The following is a 13,101-nucleotide window of genomic DNA, read 5'->3' on the forward strand; positions in this document are numbered from 1 at the left end:
CAAAGTGGTTGCTAGGTGGTTGCTAGGGTGTTCCAGGTGGTTGCTAGGGTATTCAAAGTGGTTGCTAGGGTGTTCCAGGTGGTTGCTAGGGTGTTTTATGTGGTTGCTAGGGTGTTCAAGGTGGTTGCTAGGTGGTTGCTAGGGTGTTCAAAGTGAGGGTGGTTGCTAGGTGGTTGCTAGGGTGTTCGAGGTGGTTGCTAGGGTGTTTTATGTGTTGCAAGGTGTGTTCCAGGTGGTTACCTATGTTGTTCAAAGTGGTTGCTAGGTGGTTGCTAGGGGGTGTTTTCTAAAAGGGTTGCTAGGTGGTTGCTAGGGGTGTACCACGTTGGTTGCCCTGGGAATACAAAGTGGTTGGCTAGGGTGTTCCCAGGTGGTTGCTAGGGGGTTCAAAGTGGTTGCTAGGTGGTTGCTAAGGTTTTTCTAAGGGTTGCTAGGTGGTTGCTAGGGTGTTCCAAGATGGTTGCTAGGTGGTTGCTGAGGGTGTTCAAAGTGGTGGCTAGGGTGTTCCTAAAGGGATTGCTAAGGTGGTTGCTAGGTTGTACCAGGGTGTTGCTTGGGTGTTCAAAGTGGTTGCTAGGGTGTTCCAGGTGGTTGCTAGGTGTTCTAAGTGGTTGCTAGGTGGTTGCTAGGGTGTTCCAGGTGGTTGCTAGGGTGTTTTATGTGGTTGCTAGGGTGTTCAAAGTGGTTGCTAGGGTGTTCAAAGTGGTTGCTAGGGTGTACCAGGTGGTTGCTAGGGTGTTCAAAGTGGTTGCTAGGTGTTCTAAAGGGTTGCTAGGGTGTTCAAAGTCGTTGCTAGGGTGTTCCAGGTGGTTGCTTGGGTGTTTTATGTGGTTGCTATGGTGTTCTAAGTGGTTGCTAGGGTGTACCAGGTGGTTGCTAGGGTGTTCCAGGTGGTTGCTACGGTGTTTTATGTGGTTGCTATGGTGTTCTAAGTGATTGCTAGGTGGTTGCTAGGGTGTTCCAGGTGGTTGCTAGGGTGTTCTAGGTGGTTGCTAGGGTGTTCCAGGTGGTTGCTAGGGTGTTCCAGGTGTTGCTAGGGTGTTCTAATGGGTTGCTAGGTGGTTGCTAGGGTGTTCAAAGTGGTTGCTAGGGTGTTCCAGGTGTTTGCTAGGGTGTTCAAAGTGGTTGCTAGGTGGTTGCTATGGTGTTCTAAAGGGTTGCTAGGTGGTTGCTAGGGTGTACCAGGTGGTTGCTAGGTGTTCAAAGTGGTTGCTAGGGTGTTCCAGTGGTTGCTAGGGTGTTCCAGGTGGTTGCTAGGGTGTTCCAGGTGGTTGCTAGGGTGTTCTAAAGGTTGCTAGGTGGTTTCTAGGGTGTTCCAGGTGGTTGCTAGGGTGTTTTATGTGGTTGCTAGGGTGTTCCAGGTGGTTGCTAGGGTGTTCTAAAGGGTTGCTAGGTGGTTGCTAGGGTGTTCCAGGTGGTTGCTAGGGTGTTCTAAAGGGTTGCTGGGTGGTTGCTATGGTGTTCTAAGTGGTTGCTAGTGTGTTGCTAGGGTGTTTTATGTGGTTGCTAGGGTGTTCTAGGTGGTTGCTAGGTGGTTGCTAGGGTGTTCTAAGCTGTTGCTAGGGTGTTCCAGGTGGTTGCTAGGGTGTTCCAGGTGGTTGCTAGGGTGTTCGAAGTGGTTGCTAGGGTGTTCAAAGTGGTTGCTAGGTGCTTGCTATGGTGTTCCAGGTGGTTGCTAGGGTGTTCTAAAGGGTTGCTAGGGTGTTCCAGGTGGTTGCTAGGGTGTTCTTTAGGGTTGCTAGGTGGTTGCTAGGGTGTTCCAGGTGGTTGCTAGGATGTTCAAAGTGGTTGCTAGGTGTTCTAAGTGGTTGCTAGGTGGTTGCTAGGGTGTTCTAAAGGGTTGCTAGGTGGTTGCTAGGGTGTACCAGGTGGTTGCTAGGGTGTTCAAAGTGGTTGCTAGGGTGTTCCAGGTGGTTGCTAGGATGTTCCAGGTGGTTGCTAGGTGTTCTAAGTGGTTGCTAGGTGGTTGCTAGGGTGTTCCAGGTGTTGCTAGGGTGTTTTATGTGGTTGCTAGGGTGTTCAAAGTGGTTGCTAGGTGGTTGCTAGGGTGTTTTATGTGGTTGCTAGGTGGTTGCTAGGTGGTTGCTAGGGTGTTCTAGGTGGTTGCTAGGGTGTTCTAAAGGGTTGCTAGGTGGTTGCTATGGTGTTCTAAGTGGTTGCTAGGTGTTCTAAGTGGTTGCTAGGGTGTTCTAGTGGTTTCTAGGTGTTCCAGGTGGTTGCTAGGGTGTTCCAGTGGTTGCTAGGGTGTTCTAAAGGGTTGCTAGGTGGTTGCTAGGGTGTTCCAAGTGTTTGCTAGGTGGTTGCTAGGGTGTTTTAAGTGGTTGCTAGGTGGTTGCTATGGTGTTCAAAAAAGGCGCATTTAAACAACGCGGTTGGAAGACTCGCATGTACTTTCATATGCCTAACAAACGCATACTTCGTTAAGCATTGGTGACCACAATACTGACATGTAAACATGCTTTCATACTAAGCTATCGATGGCGAATGATTGGCCGTTATGATACTAACTAGTTTGAATGAATTCGAAACGCACGAAGCCTACCTGCGCAATCCGGCGACACTCTAGCCAGCTGCAACAAAAAATACTCAAAGTACAGGGTTGCCTTGGAAAAGAACAAGAAAATTTATGTGAAATACAGATCAACGTATTCTGCTGGAAATCAAAAACGAGCAAATTGTGATGCAATTACCTGGGGTACCTGGAACGTTTCTGGCCATTTTTGCTTTACTGGTGGCCATATGGAATGTGATGGTGAAGGGCTACTGGATCTCAAGGAGCTTGACAGCGATGAACTGCCTTCTGGGGACTGGAGTAGGGGGGTAGCACAACTTATAGCATCTGGCAATGAAAACAAAAATCTATCATTATGCATATTGACTAAAATTATGCCATAATTAATTAGATAAAACAATACACTTTTTAATACACTCTTTAATTTGGTAGTGAAGTAGTAAATATACAGTACCTGCTCATTTCCATGCATTTAAATGTTTTCTGCACTGGATTGGTCGATTAACCTCGGCAATTTCCTGTTCTCTTATGTACTGCAAGTCATCTTTGCTTTCCACTCCCTGGTGTAAGATCGTTTCTTCTGGCACACTTGGCAGGACAGAAATGACTGCGTCCTTGATGCTCTCACTTATACCAGACATTCTGAAGGAAAGGAGTGGCTATTAGAGACAGACCAAACATGTTGTACACAGGCAAAGGGTAATAGTCAAGCAGGCTTGCATGTTCGAGGCAGAAATAATTTGAAATGGGGTTCTCTGAGCCCATCTTTAGGCAGTAAATCCCCTGATCAAAAAGGAAATCAGACTGGCATTTCTCTGTGACAAAGTAAACACAACTGTTGCAAACAAGAATCAGTTCTATCTTGCCAAAGACTAGTCCCTCATCATTCTTCTCAAAGACAACACACGTGGCTTTTTTTGTAGCTTGTGCCTTTAACGGTGACATTGTGTACAGCCACAGAGCTACGTAGCTGGAGGCCTAAATAATCAACAGATCACAAATTCTTGAAGTTGTGTAATTTGCGAGCACACTGTTTAAAATGTGTGTGTGTTTACTCTCAAACCTAAGGGTCCAAGAGCGAATAAGAGGCCCAAAGCAAAGTATCAGTTCAGGATAGTCACGTATATGATGATTGTAACCCACCTAAAGGGTCACTTAGCAGTATCCCTTTTCCAGTTTCAAACATGTATTTTTATGATTAATATTATTATTATTGTTGTTATTATTATTTCTTAGTATCTATTCTCAGTACATTAATTATATTTTCTTATTTTATTCCTACTAAGACTATCAAACGAGCTTCCCTGTCCATAAGAATTAGGCGGTGAAAATAACTACAATGCGCTCTGACGCGTGACTAGATGATCACACTCGCTCGCAATAACGCATTAGCTATGACACAGCCTCGTTATTTCTTATTATATTTTCTCAGTAAGTTAAATTAATTCTATTTTCTTATTGTATTTTCTTATATGTATGAGCTTTCGTGCAGGTTACCCGCGCTAACTATTGGTTGATTCAGTTCTCCAACAGCAATCCTTCTCTCATGTTATCACGACAAAGCTAGATAACATGGCTTAAAATTATTCATGTTCGAAGTGTTTTATCTGCTTTTTTACTGTCTGGTTAGCTTGCTACGATGACGCGTGACAAGATGACACTCGCTTTCAATCACGCCTTGGCTATTTACAAAACATCATATAGTAGCTAATATCATTATCTCAGATAAAAAAAAAACAAAAAAAAAAAACAAATGTGTGACACATTCAACCACCATTTTATTTTGGCTGGTTATTTATTTGAGAATACAGCGATGTCCTCTGGAAATGTAGATCCTACGCTGCTTATGTGCTCACTTCCAGTTCATAAAGGCTTGCTAGCTTGCTAAAGTGAACCAAATATGTTAGCTAGCTCGCTCGTTTGATAATGAGGATTGATAAACATAGTGGTCGTATAAACGCATTTAATTAAAAACTTTCACTAAATCTACATACCTTTATTGCCGCAACCGAATCTGTGCAGACAAGTCTTGCAGTGGAGAATATTGGATGAGGCACGAGTAACAAACGTCTTATTAGAGAAGTAGCGCGTCAGCTGCTGCAGTTCACACTTGTATTAGAGCTCCCTCTACTGGATAATTGTAGTAAATAGCAATTACAACGTTCAAGCAGACAAGTACAGATAAATAATCATCGTTTTTTTTTGTTTATTATATAATATATATTAATATATTATAGATATATCGGTCAGGCTCTAGTACATAATCTGCAGAAATGGGTGCTTTTACTGAAGGTTTCACTAAAGCCACTCTGTGATCCCATATTATCTCCAGCTATGGCACACAATGTACCTCGGTACACATGTCCATCAGGTTAGACTATACCATTTAAATCAAAGTAGCGGATTTACTGCCTTCTGGGGACTGGAGTAGGGGGGTAGCACAACTTATAGCATCTGGCAATGAAAACAAAAATCTATCATTATGCATATTGACTAAAATTGCGCCATAATTAATTAGATAAAACAATACGCTTTTTAATACACTCTTTAATTTGGTAGTGAAGTAGTAAATATACAGTACCTGCTCATTTCCATGCATTTAAATGTTTTCTGCACTGGATTGGTCGATTAACCTCGGCAATTTCCTGTTCTCTTATGTACTGCAAGTCATCTTTGCTTTCCACTCCCTGGTGTAAGATCGTTTCTTCTGGCACACTTGGCAGGACAGAAATGACTGCGTCCTTGATGCTCTCACTTATATCAGACATTCTGAAGGAAAGGAGTGGCTATTAGAGACAGACCAAACATGTTGTACACAGGCAAAGGGTAATAGTCAAGCAGGCTTGCATGTTCGAGGCAGAAATCATTTGAAATGGGGTTCTCTGAGCCCATCTTTAGGCAGTAAATCCCCTGATCAAAAAGGAAATCAGACTGGCATTTCTCTGTGACAAAGTAAACACAACTGTTGCAAACAAGAATCAGTTCTATCTTGCCAAAGACTAGTCCCTCATCATTCTTCTCAAAGACAACACACGTGGCTTTTTTTATAGCTTGTGTCTTTAACGGTGACATTGTGTACAGCCACAGAGCTACGTAGCTGGAGGCCTAAATAATCAACAGATCACAAATTCTTGAAGTTGTGTAATTTGCGAGCACACTGTTTAAAATGTGTGTGTGTTTACTCTCAAACCTAAGGGTCCAAGAGCGAATAAGAGGCCCAAAGCAAAGTATCAGTTCAGGACAGTCACGTATATGATGATTGTAACCCACCTAAAGGGTCACTTAGCAGTAGGTAAATATTTTCAGGTTAAAGCTAGGTTCGTAAGGAGAGGTTATGAATGAAGAGATGGACACAATGAACAACCGGAGCCAGAAAGTAAGTGCAAAATGGTTAGAACTGTATTAAAGAAAACGTAATGACAATATGTAAAGCTTATCACATTCAAACACATTCATTTGTCTTCATATCAATGTCCTGAGCGTTGTAACTGTATTCACTGTCCATTCAGTTCTGAATGTCTTCTGTTCAGTCTGGTTCAGTTCAATTGGTCAAGTTCAATTTAGTTAGTTTCAAGTCAGTTTTGTTGGTTGGGTGCACCCTTTTTACAAAAAATAAAGTATCAAATAAAATTGTGTAATTTCTCAATCACAATCCTACCACACCAGAGTGGGGTTGGGAGAAACAAGGGGTATCAGGGGGTTCTTCCTCAATGGATGAAGATGAATCAAGTTGATCAAGCTGGTCGGCTCGCCATCTCCCTCGTCAGGGAGAGAATCCTAGGTTCACAGGTTTCTTCTCAGGTATCCAAAAACCCAGCCTGTATGACAACAACAACCGAATTCTTTTCTCAATCTTAGTTTTTTTTCTTTAAGGCATCATTGTAACCTCAAAAGTGTAAAAGTGTTACTAATAAAGCAAACAGTACACTTTATAAATGTTCAACTGTACAGTTTCATTTTATCAAATATTCTATCACTCTTTTAACCATTAATCATGAATTATGAGCAAGGTATTTTCCATGTAACTATAGCAAATAATTTTTTGAACCATGAACTCAATATAAATACATGGCAATAAACCTTTAACAATCAAGTAAATCATTAGTTGATTGTAAAATCATTTAAATGCATGTGAACTAACCCTCTTGCACTGTCATGCACAATAGAAGATATGGCTACATCATATACCCAAATGTAGCGCACTTGCTAAGCGCTAGTGCATGGTTTCTAACAGTACTGCAGTAGCTAACTTCATTTAAGTGCATAGGCTCAACTAATAGCCACCTTGAACGAGCTATAGCCTACATAAATTAACACAAGGTTATAACAAGGCACATTCATACACATGTTACATAGCACATTCATACACGTATGATACAATAACAGCGCCATTCACGCTTTCAAATAGCAACATTCAACTTTATATGAGAGAAACTCAATAGCTATACATACCACGTGTGGCTAATGCTATTTTCAAGGAAACACGGAGTTAATAACACACGTGTTGCTGCTACAATGGCGATATTTTAGCTAAATTTCAAATTTAAACTCGCTGAAATCCCAAAGGAAGAAACTGAAGTGTGCAAACTGAAAAATATTAAACGCCACGTGTGGCTAATGCTATTTTCAAGGAAACACAGAGTCAATAGCACACGTGTTGCTGCTACAGTTACGATACTTTAGCAAATTTAACATTTAACTTACCAAGATCCCAAGGAAAGAGATTGAAGTGTGCGATCTGGAAAATATTTGGTCCGTGGGTCATTTAGGGAGCTACTCTTTAGGTTTACTGCTTAAATTAACGATTATGATTTTTTACTTCTAATCGTCTTTTTCTTTCTCCCGTTCTCCCCTCTTGCTGTGCGACAAACAGTCTCAACCAAGTCCCTGGGAGTGGGCGGGGCTAACTATTTTCCAGAATGATCTTAAGACATTACTGCCTGTTACAGCCAATAAAACGAATTAGGGATTCAAAACAAGTCCTCCTAACAAGTTAGGTAGGGAGCCTCCCTTTTCTTAAAGCTACAGGACTCTTTTAAAACGTTGCTATTTTTCCAACGGGTTACATGATGTTTCGGCTTAAGTGGGTGATTAGGAAAACAATACTGTCGACTCGGCAAATACTCCTCAATAAGGACTTTCAAGTAGGCCATCTGACTAGTTGCAATGGCAGGAGCACAAACAATTTCAACTTTTTGCCTTAGCAGCAACACAAATTGCCAAACTTCATTTTCAACTGGATTTAAAATTTTGTCCCCAATCAAGAGAGGCAGAAGTCTAAGGAAACACCAATTCTGGACAGCATGTCCACTCAATTTCTCACTTCCTGGATTCATTTCGCATGGCTTATTGCTGGCGTCATCGCCGAGGTACCTGAAGTGATTAAGCTGTCCATTCAGTTCTCTATACGTGAAGAATTTCTGATTTGTGACAAAATGACTTAGGTATAGAGCGAAGTCATATGCGACGATACCCTCAAATAAGTCATGGCCCAGACAAGGAGGCAGACCAAGTTGGCACACATGGAAGTGGGTTAATTTGATAAATTTGGAATCAAATCAAATTTAATTCCCAGTGACAGTTTTGATGTACTTACGTTATGCTGCATGCTGTGCTGCACGCTGTCTTTGTATGATGCAATTGTTTTCTTTTCACCTGTTGTGAAGGGAGATGGCAAAAATTGAGCATGGCCAACAGTACATAATAGAGCCCGACCGTCCTAGCCCACCGATTACCGATGTTTTGACCGATATTTTGTCAAAAAGTGCAACATTGTCAAATCAATTTGAAAAACTTATTTTATTAAAGTTTCTATATTTAAGAACATTTAACTTACAAGCAAACAAAAAAAATTAAAATAAACACACAAAACTTTTTAAATAAAAAAGTAAAAGATGATATTAAATTAAATATATATATTAACACTATATTTAAGTGTGTGAAATCAAAATAACTCCACACCTTGCTTTTACTCCTTTCTTTTCCAACATCTATAAAACAATTAACGTAAAAAATCCTCTCTCTCTCACGGTCAGAGATATCCAATGATACCAGCTTTTCGTCCAACTTATGAAGTAAATGAGACTGACTGATATCATGCACTGCTTGAAAATCCTCAATAATAGACTGTATGACTGATGCTGGCAGTAAAAGTTTTGCCTGCAACTTTAAATAAAAGAAAGCCAAATTGTTCAAGAAAAGGGATTCATCTGCTCTCTCTGGCAGCACCGCTGCTTGGTCTCCCTCGTTATCATCACTTACGTTACGTCGTCAGTCAAATCCCCCTCCAACACTGAAACATCCTCAACTTGTTCATTGGTTGCCGTTAGTCTCGTCTCTGTTCCTACTGTTACATGGCCCAGAAGACTGGATACTGTACAAGACTTGTGTACCGTGGAAAAATTAGAAATAAAGGAAGAGACGACTGAAAACGTTCTCCCACACTGACGAAATGGACAAGAAACGGCCCTGCCCTCTCCGATATGAGATTTCAAATGAGAGTTTAAACTGGATAAATCATTGCATCTAACATTGCAAAATTCTACATGACAAGATACACACTCGATTGCAGTTACCTGTGCTCTCCTCTTATCTTTATGCTCTCGATATACATGACATTCCAACTGCGTCATGTTTCTGAACGAACGGGAGCAATCAAAAAGGCGCATTTAAACAACGCGGTTGGAAGACTCGCATGTACTTTCATATGCCTAACAAACGCATACTTCGTTAAGCATTGGTGACCACAATACTGACATGTAAACATGCTTTCATACTAAGCTATCGCTGGCGAATGATTGGCCGTTATGATACTAACTAGTTTGATGAATTCGAAACGCACGTAGCCTACCTGCGCAATCCGGCGACACTCTAGCCAGCTGCAACAAAAAATACTCAAAGTACAGGGTTGCCTTGGAAAAGAACAAGAAAATTTATGTGAAATACAGATCAACGTATTCTGTTGGAAATCAAAAACGAACAAATTGTGATGCAATTACCTGGGGTACCTGGAACGTTTCTGGCCATTTTTGCTTTACTGGTGGCCGTATGGAATGTGATGGTGAAGGGCTACTGGATCTCAAGGAGCTTGACAGTGATGAACTGCCTTCTGGGGACTGGAGTAGGGGGGTAGCACAACTTACAGCATCTGGCAATGAAAACAAAAATCTATCATTATGCATATTGACTAAAATTATGCCATAATTAATTAGATAAAACAATAAGCTTTTTAATACACTCTTTAATTTGGTAGTGAAGTAGTAAATATACAGTACCTGCTCATTTCCATGCATTTAAATGTTTTCTGCACTGGATTGGTCGATTAACCTCTGCAATTTCCTGTTCTCTTATGTACTGCAAGTCATCTTTGCTTTCCACTCCCTGGTGTAAGATCGTTTCTTCTGGCACACTTGGCAGGACAGAAATGACTGCGTCCTTGATGCTCTCACTTATACCAGACATTCTGAAGGAAAGGAGTGGCTATTAGAGACAGACCAAACATGTTGTACACAGGCAAAGGGTAATAGTCAAGCAGGCTTGCATGTTCGAGGCAGAAATCATTTGAAATGGGGTTCTCTGAGCCCATCTTTAGGCAGTAAATCCCCTGATCAAAAAGGAAATCAGACTGGCATTTCTCTGTGACAAAGTAAACACAACTGTTGCAAACAAGAATCAGTTCCATCTTGCCAAAGACTAGTCCCTCATCATTCTTCTCAAAGACAACACACGTGGCTTTTTTTGTAGCTTGTGCCTTTAACGGTGACATTGTGTACAGCCACAGAGCTACGTAGCTGGAGGCCTAAATAATCAACAGATCACAAATTCTTGAAGTTGTGTAATTTGCGAGCACACTGTTTAAAATGTGTGTGTGTTTACTCTCAAACCTAAGGGTCCAAGAGCGAATAAGAGGCCCAAAGCAAAGTATCAGTTCAGGATAGTCACGTATATGATGATTGTAACCCACCTAAAGGGTCACTTAGCAGTATCCCTTTTCCAGTTTCAAACATGTATTTTTATGATTAATATTATTATTATTGTTGTTATTATTATTTCTTAGTATCTATTCTCAGTACATTAATTATATTTTCTTATTTTATTCCTACTAAGACTATCAAACGAGCTTCCCTGTCCATAAGAATTAGGCGGTGAAAATAACTACAATGCGCTCTGACGCGTGACTAGATGATACACTCGCTCGCAATAACGCATTAGCTATGACACAGCCTCGTTATTTCTTATTATATTTTCTCAGTAAGTTAAATTAATTCTATTTTCTTATTGTATTTTCTTATATGTATGAGCTTTCGTGCAGGTTACCCGCGCTAACTATTGGTTGATTCAGTTCTCCAACAGCAATCCTTCTCTCATGTTATCACGACAAAGCTAGATAACATGGCTTAAAATTATTCATGTTCGAAGTGTTTTATCTGCTTTTTTACTGTCTGGTTAGCTTGCTACGATGACGCGTGACAAGATGACACTCGCTTTCAATCACGCCTTGGCTATTTACAAAACATCATATAGTAGCTAATATCATTATCTCAGATAAAAAAAAAACAAAAAAAAAAACAAATGTGTGACACATTCAACCACCATTTTATTTTGGCTGGTTATTTATTTGAGAATACAGCGATGTCCTCTGGAAATGTAGATCCTACGCTGCTTATGTGCTCACTTCCAGTTCATAAAGGCTTGCTAGCTTGCTAAAGTGAACCAAATATGTTAGCTAGCTCGCTCGTTTGATAATGAGGATTGATAAACATAGTGGTCGTATAAACGCATTTAATTAAAAACTTTCACTAAATTTACATACCTTTATTGCCGCAACCGAATCTGTGCAGACAAGTCTTGCAGTGGAGAATATTGGATGAGGCACGAGTAACAAACGTCTTATTAGAGAAGTAGCGCGTCAGCTGCTGCAGTTCACACTTGTATTAGAGCTCCCTCTACTGGATAATTGTAGTAAATAGCAATTACAACGTTCAAGCAGACAAGTACAGATAAATAATCATCGTTTTTTTTTGTTTATTATATAATATATATTAATATATTATAGATATATCGGTCAGGCTCTAGTACATAATCTGCAGAAATGGGTGCTTTTACTGAAGTTTTCACTAAAGCCACTCTGTGATCCCATATTATCTCCAGCTATGGCACACAATGTACCTCGGTACACATGTCCATCAGGTTAGACTATACCATTTAAATCAAAGTAGCGGATTTACTGCCTTCTGGGTACTGGAGTAGGGGGGTAGCACAACTTATAGCATCTGGCAATGAAAACAAAAATCTATCATTATGCATATTGACTAAAATTGCGCCATAATTAATTAGATAAAACAATACGCTTTTTAATACACTCTTTAATTTGGTAGTGAAGTAGTAAATATACAGTACCTGCTCATTTCCATGCATTTAAATGTTTCTGCACTGGATTGGTCGATTAACCTCGGCAATTTCCTGTTCTCTTATGTACTGCAAGTCATCTTTGCTTTCCACTCCCTGGTGTAAGATCGTTTCTTCTGGCACACTTGGCAGGACAGAAATGACTGCGTCCTTGATGCTCTCACTTATATCAGACATTCTGAAGGAAAGGAGTGGCTATTAGAGACAGACCAAACATGTTGTACACAGGCAAAGGGTAATAGTCAAGCAGGCTTGCATGTTCGAGGCAGAAATAATTTGAAATGGGGTTCTCTGAGCCCATCTTTAGGCAGTAAATCCCCTGATCAAAAAGGAAATCAGACTGGCATTTCTCTGTGACAAAGTAAACACAACTGTTGCAAACAAGAATCAGTTCTATCTTGCCAAAGACTAGTCCCTCATCATTCTTCTCAAAGACAACACACGTGGCTTTTTTTATAGCTTGTGTCTTTAACGGTGACATTGTGTACAGCCACAGAGCTACGTAGCTGGAGGCCTAAATAATCAACAGATCACAAATTCTTGAAGTTGTGTAATTTGCGAGCACACTGTTTAAAATGTGTGTGTGTTTACTCTCAAACCTAAGGGTCCAAGAGCGAATAAGAGGCCCAAAGCAAAGTATCAGTTCAGGACAGTCACGTATATGATGATTGTAACCCACCTAAAGGGTCACTTAGCAGTAGGTAAATATTTTCAGGTTAAAGCTAGGTTCGTAAGGAGAGGTTATGAATGAAGAGATGGACACAATGAACAACCGGAGCCAGAAAGTAAGTGCAAAATGGTTAGAACTGTATTAAAGAAAACGTAATGACAATATGTAAAGCTTATCACATTCAAACACATTCATTTGTCTTCATATCAATGTCCTGAGCGTTGTAACTGTATTCACTGTCCATTCAGTTCTGAATGTCTTCTGTTCAGTCTGGTTCAGTTCAATTGGTCAAGTTCAATTTAGTTAGTTTCAAGTCAGTTTTGTTGGTTGGGTGCACCCTTTTTACAAAAAATAAAGTATCAAATAAAATTGTGTAATTTCTCAATCACAATCCTACCACACCAGAGTGGGGTTGGGAGAAACAAGGGGTATCAGGGGGTTCTTCCTCAATGGATGAAGATGAATCAAGTTGATCAAGCTGGTCGGCTCGCCATCTCCCTCGTCAGGGAGA

The 13,101-nt window shown here is 40.5% G+C and overlaps 1 long non-coding RNA gene across 1 annotated transcript in view; it reads right to left on the bottom strand.

Moving 5' to 3' along the window:
- Nucleotides 1-2,540: 2,540 nt before the first annotated feature.
- The window catches only part of LOC118228215, a 41,233-nt gene continuing 30,672 nt past the window's right edge, over nt 2,541-13,101 (bottom strand). The window contains exons 22-31 of the long non-coding RNA XR_004765421.1: nt 11,912-12,098; nt 9,787-9,974; nt 9,511-9,659; nt 9,363-9,423; nt 8,774-8,895; nt 8,109-8,167; nt 5,094-5,281; nt 2,967-3,154; nt 2,691-2,839; nt 2,541-2,603 (exon numbers count right to left, since the gene is read on the bottom strand). This is a non-coding gene — a long non-coding RNA (uncharacterized LOC118228215). The remainder of the gene's footprint in view (nt 2,604-2,690; nt 2,840-2,966; nt 3,155-5,093; nt 5,282-8,108; nt 8,168-8,773; nt 8,896-9,362; nt 9,424-9,510; nt 9,660-9,786; nt 9,975-11,911; nt 12,099-13,101) is intronic.

This window comes from Anguilla anguilla, chromosome 5 (genome assembly GCF_013347855.1).
Source record: "Anguilla anguilla isolate fAngAng1 chromosome 5, fAngAng1.pri, whole genome shotgun sequence".
In the NCBI taxonomy this organism is placed as follows: Eukaryota; Metazoa; Chordata; class Actinopteri; order Anguilliformes; family Anguillidae; genus Anguilla; species Anguilla anguilla.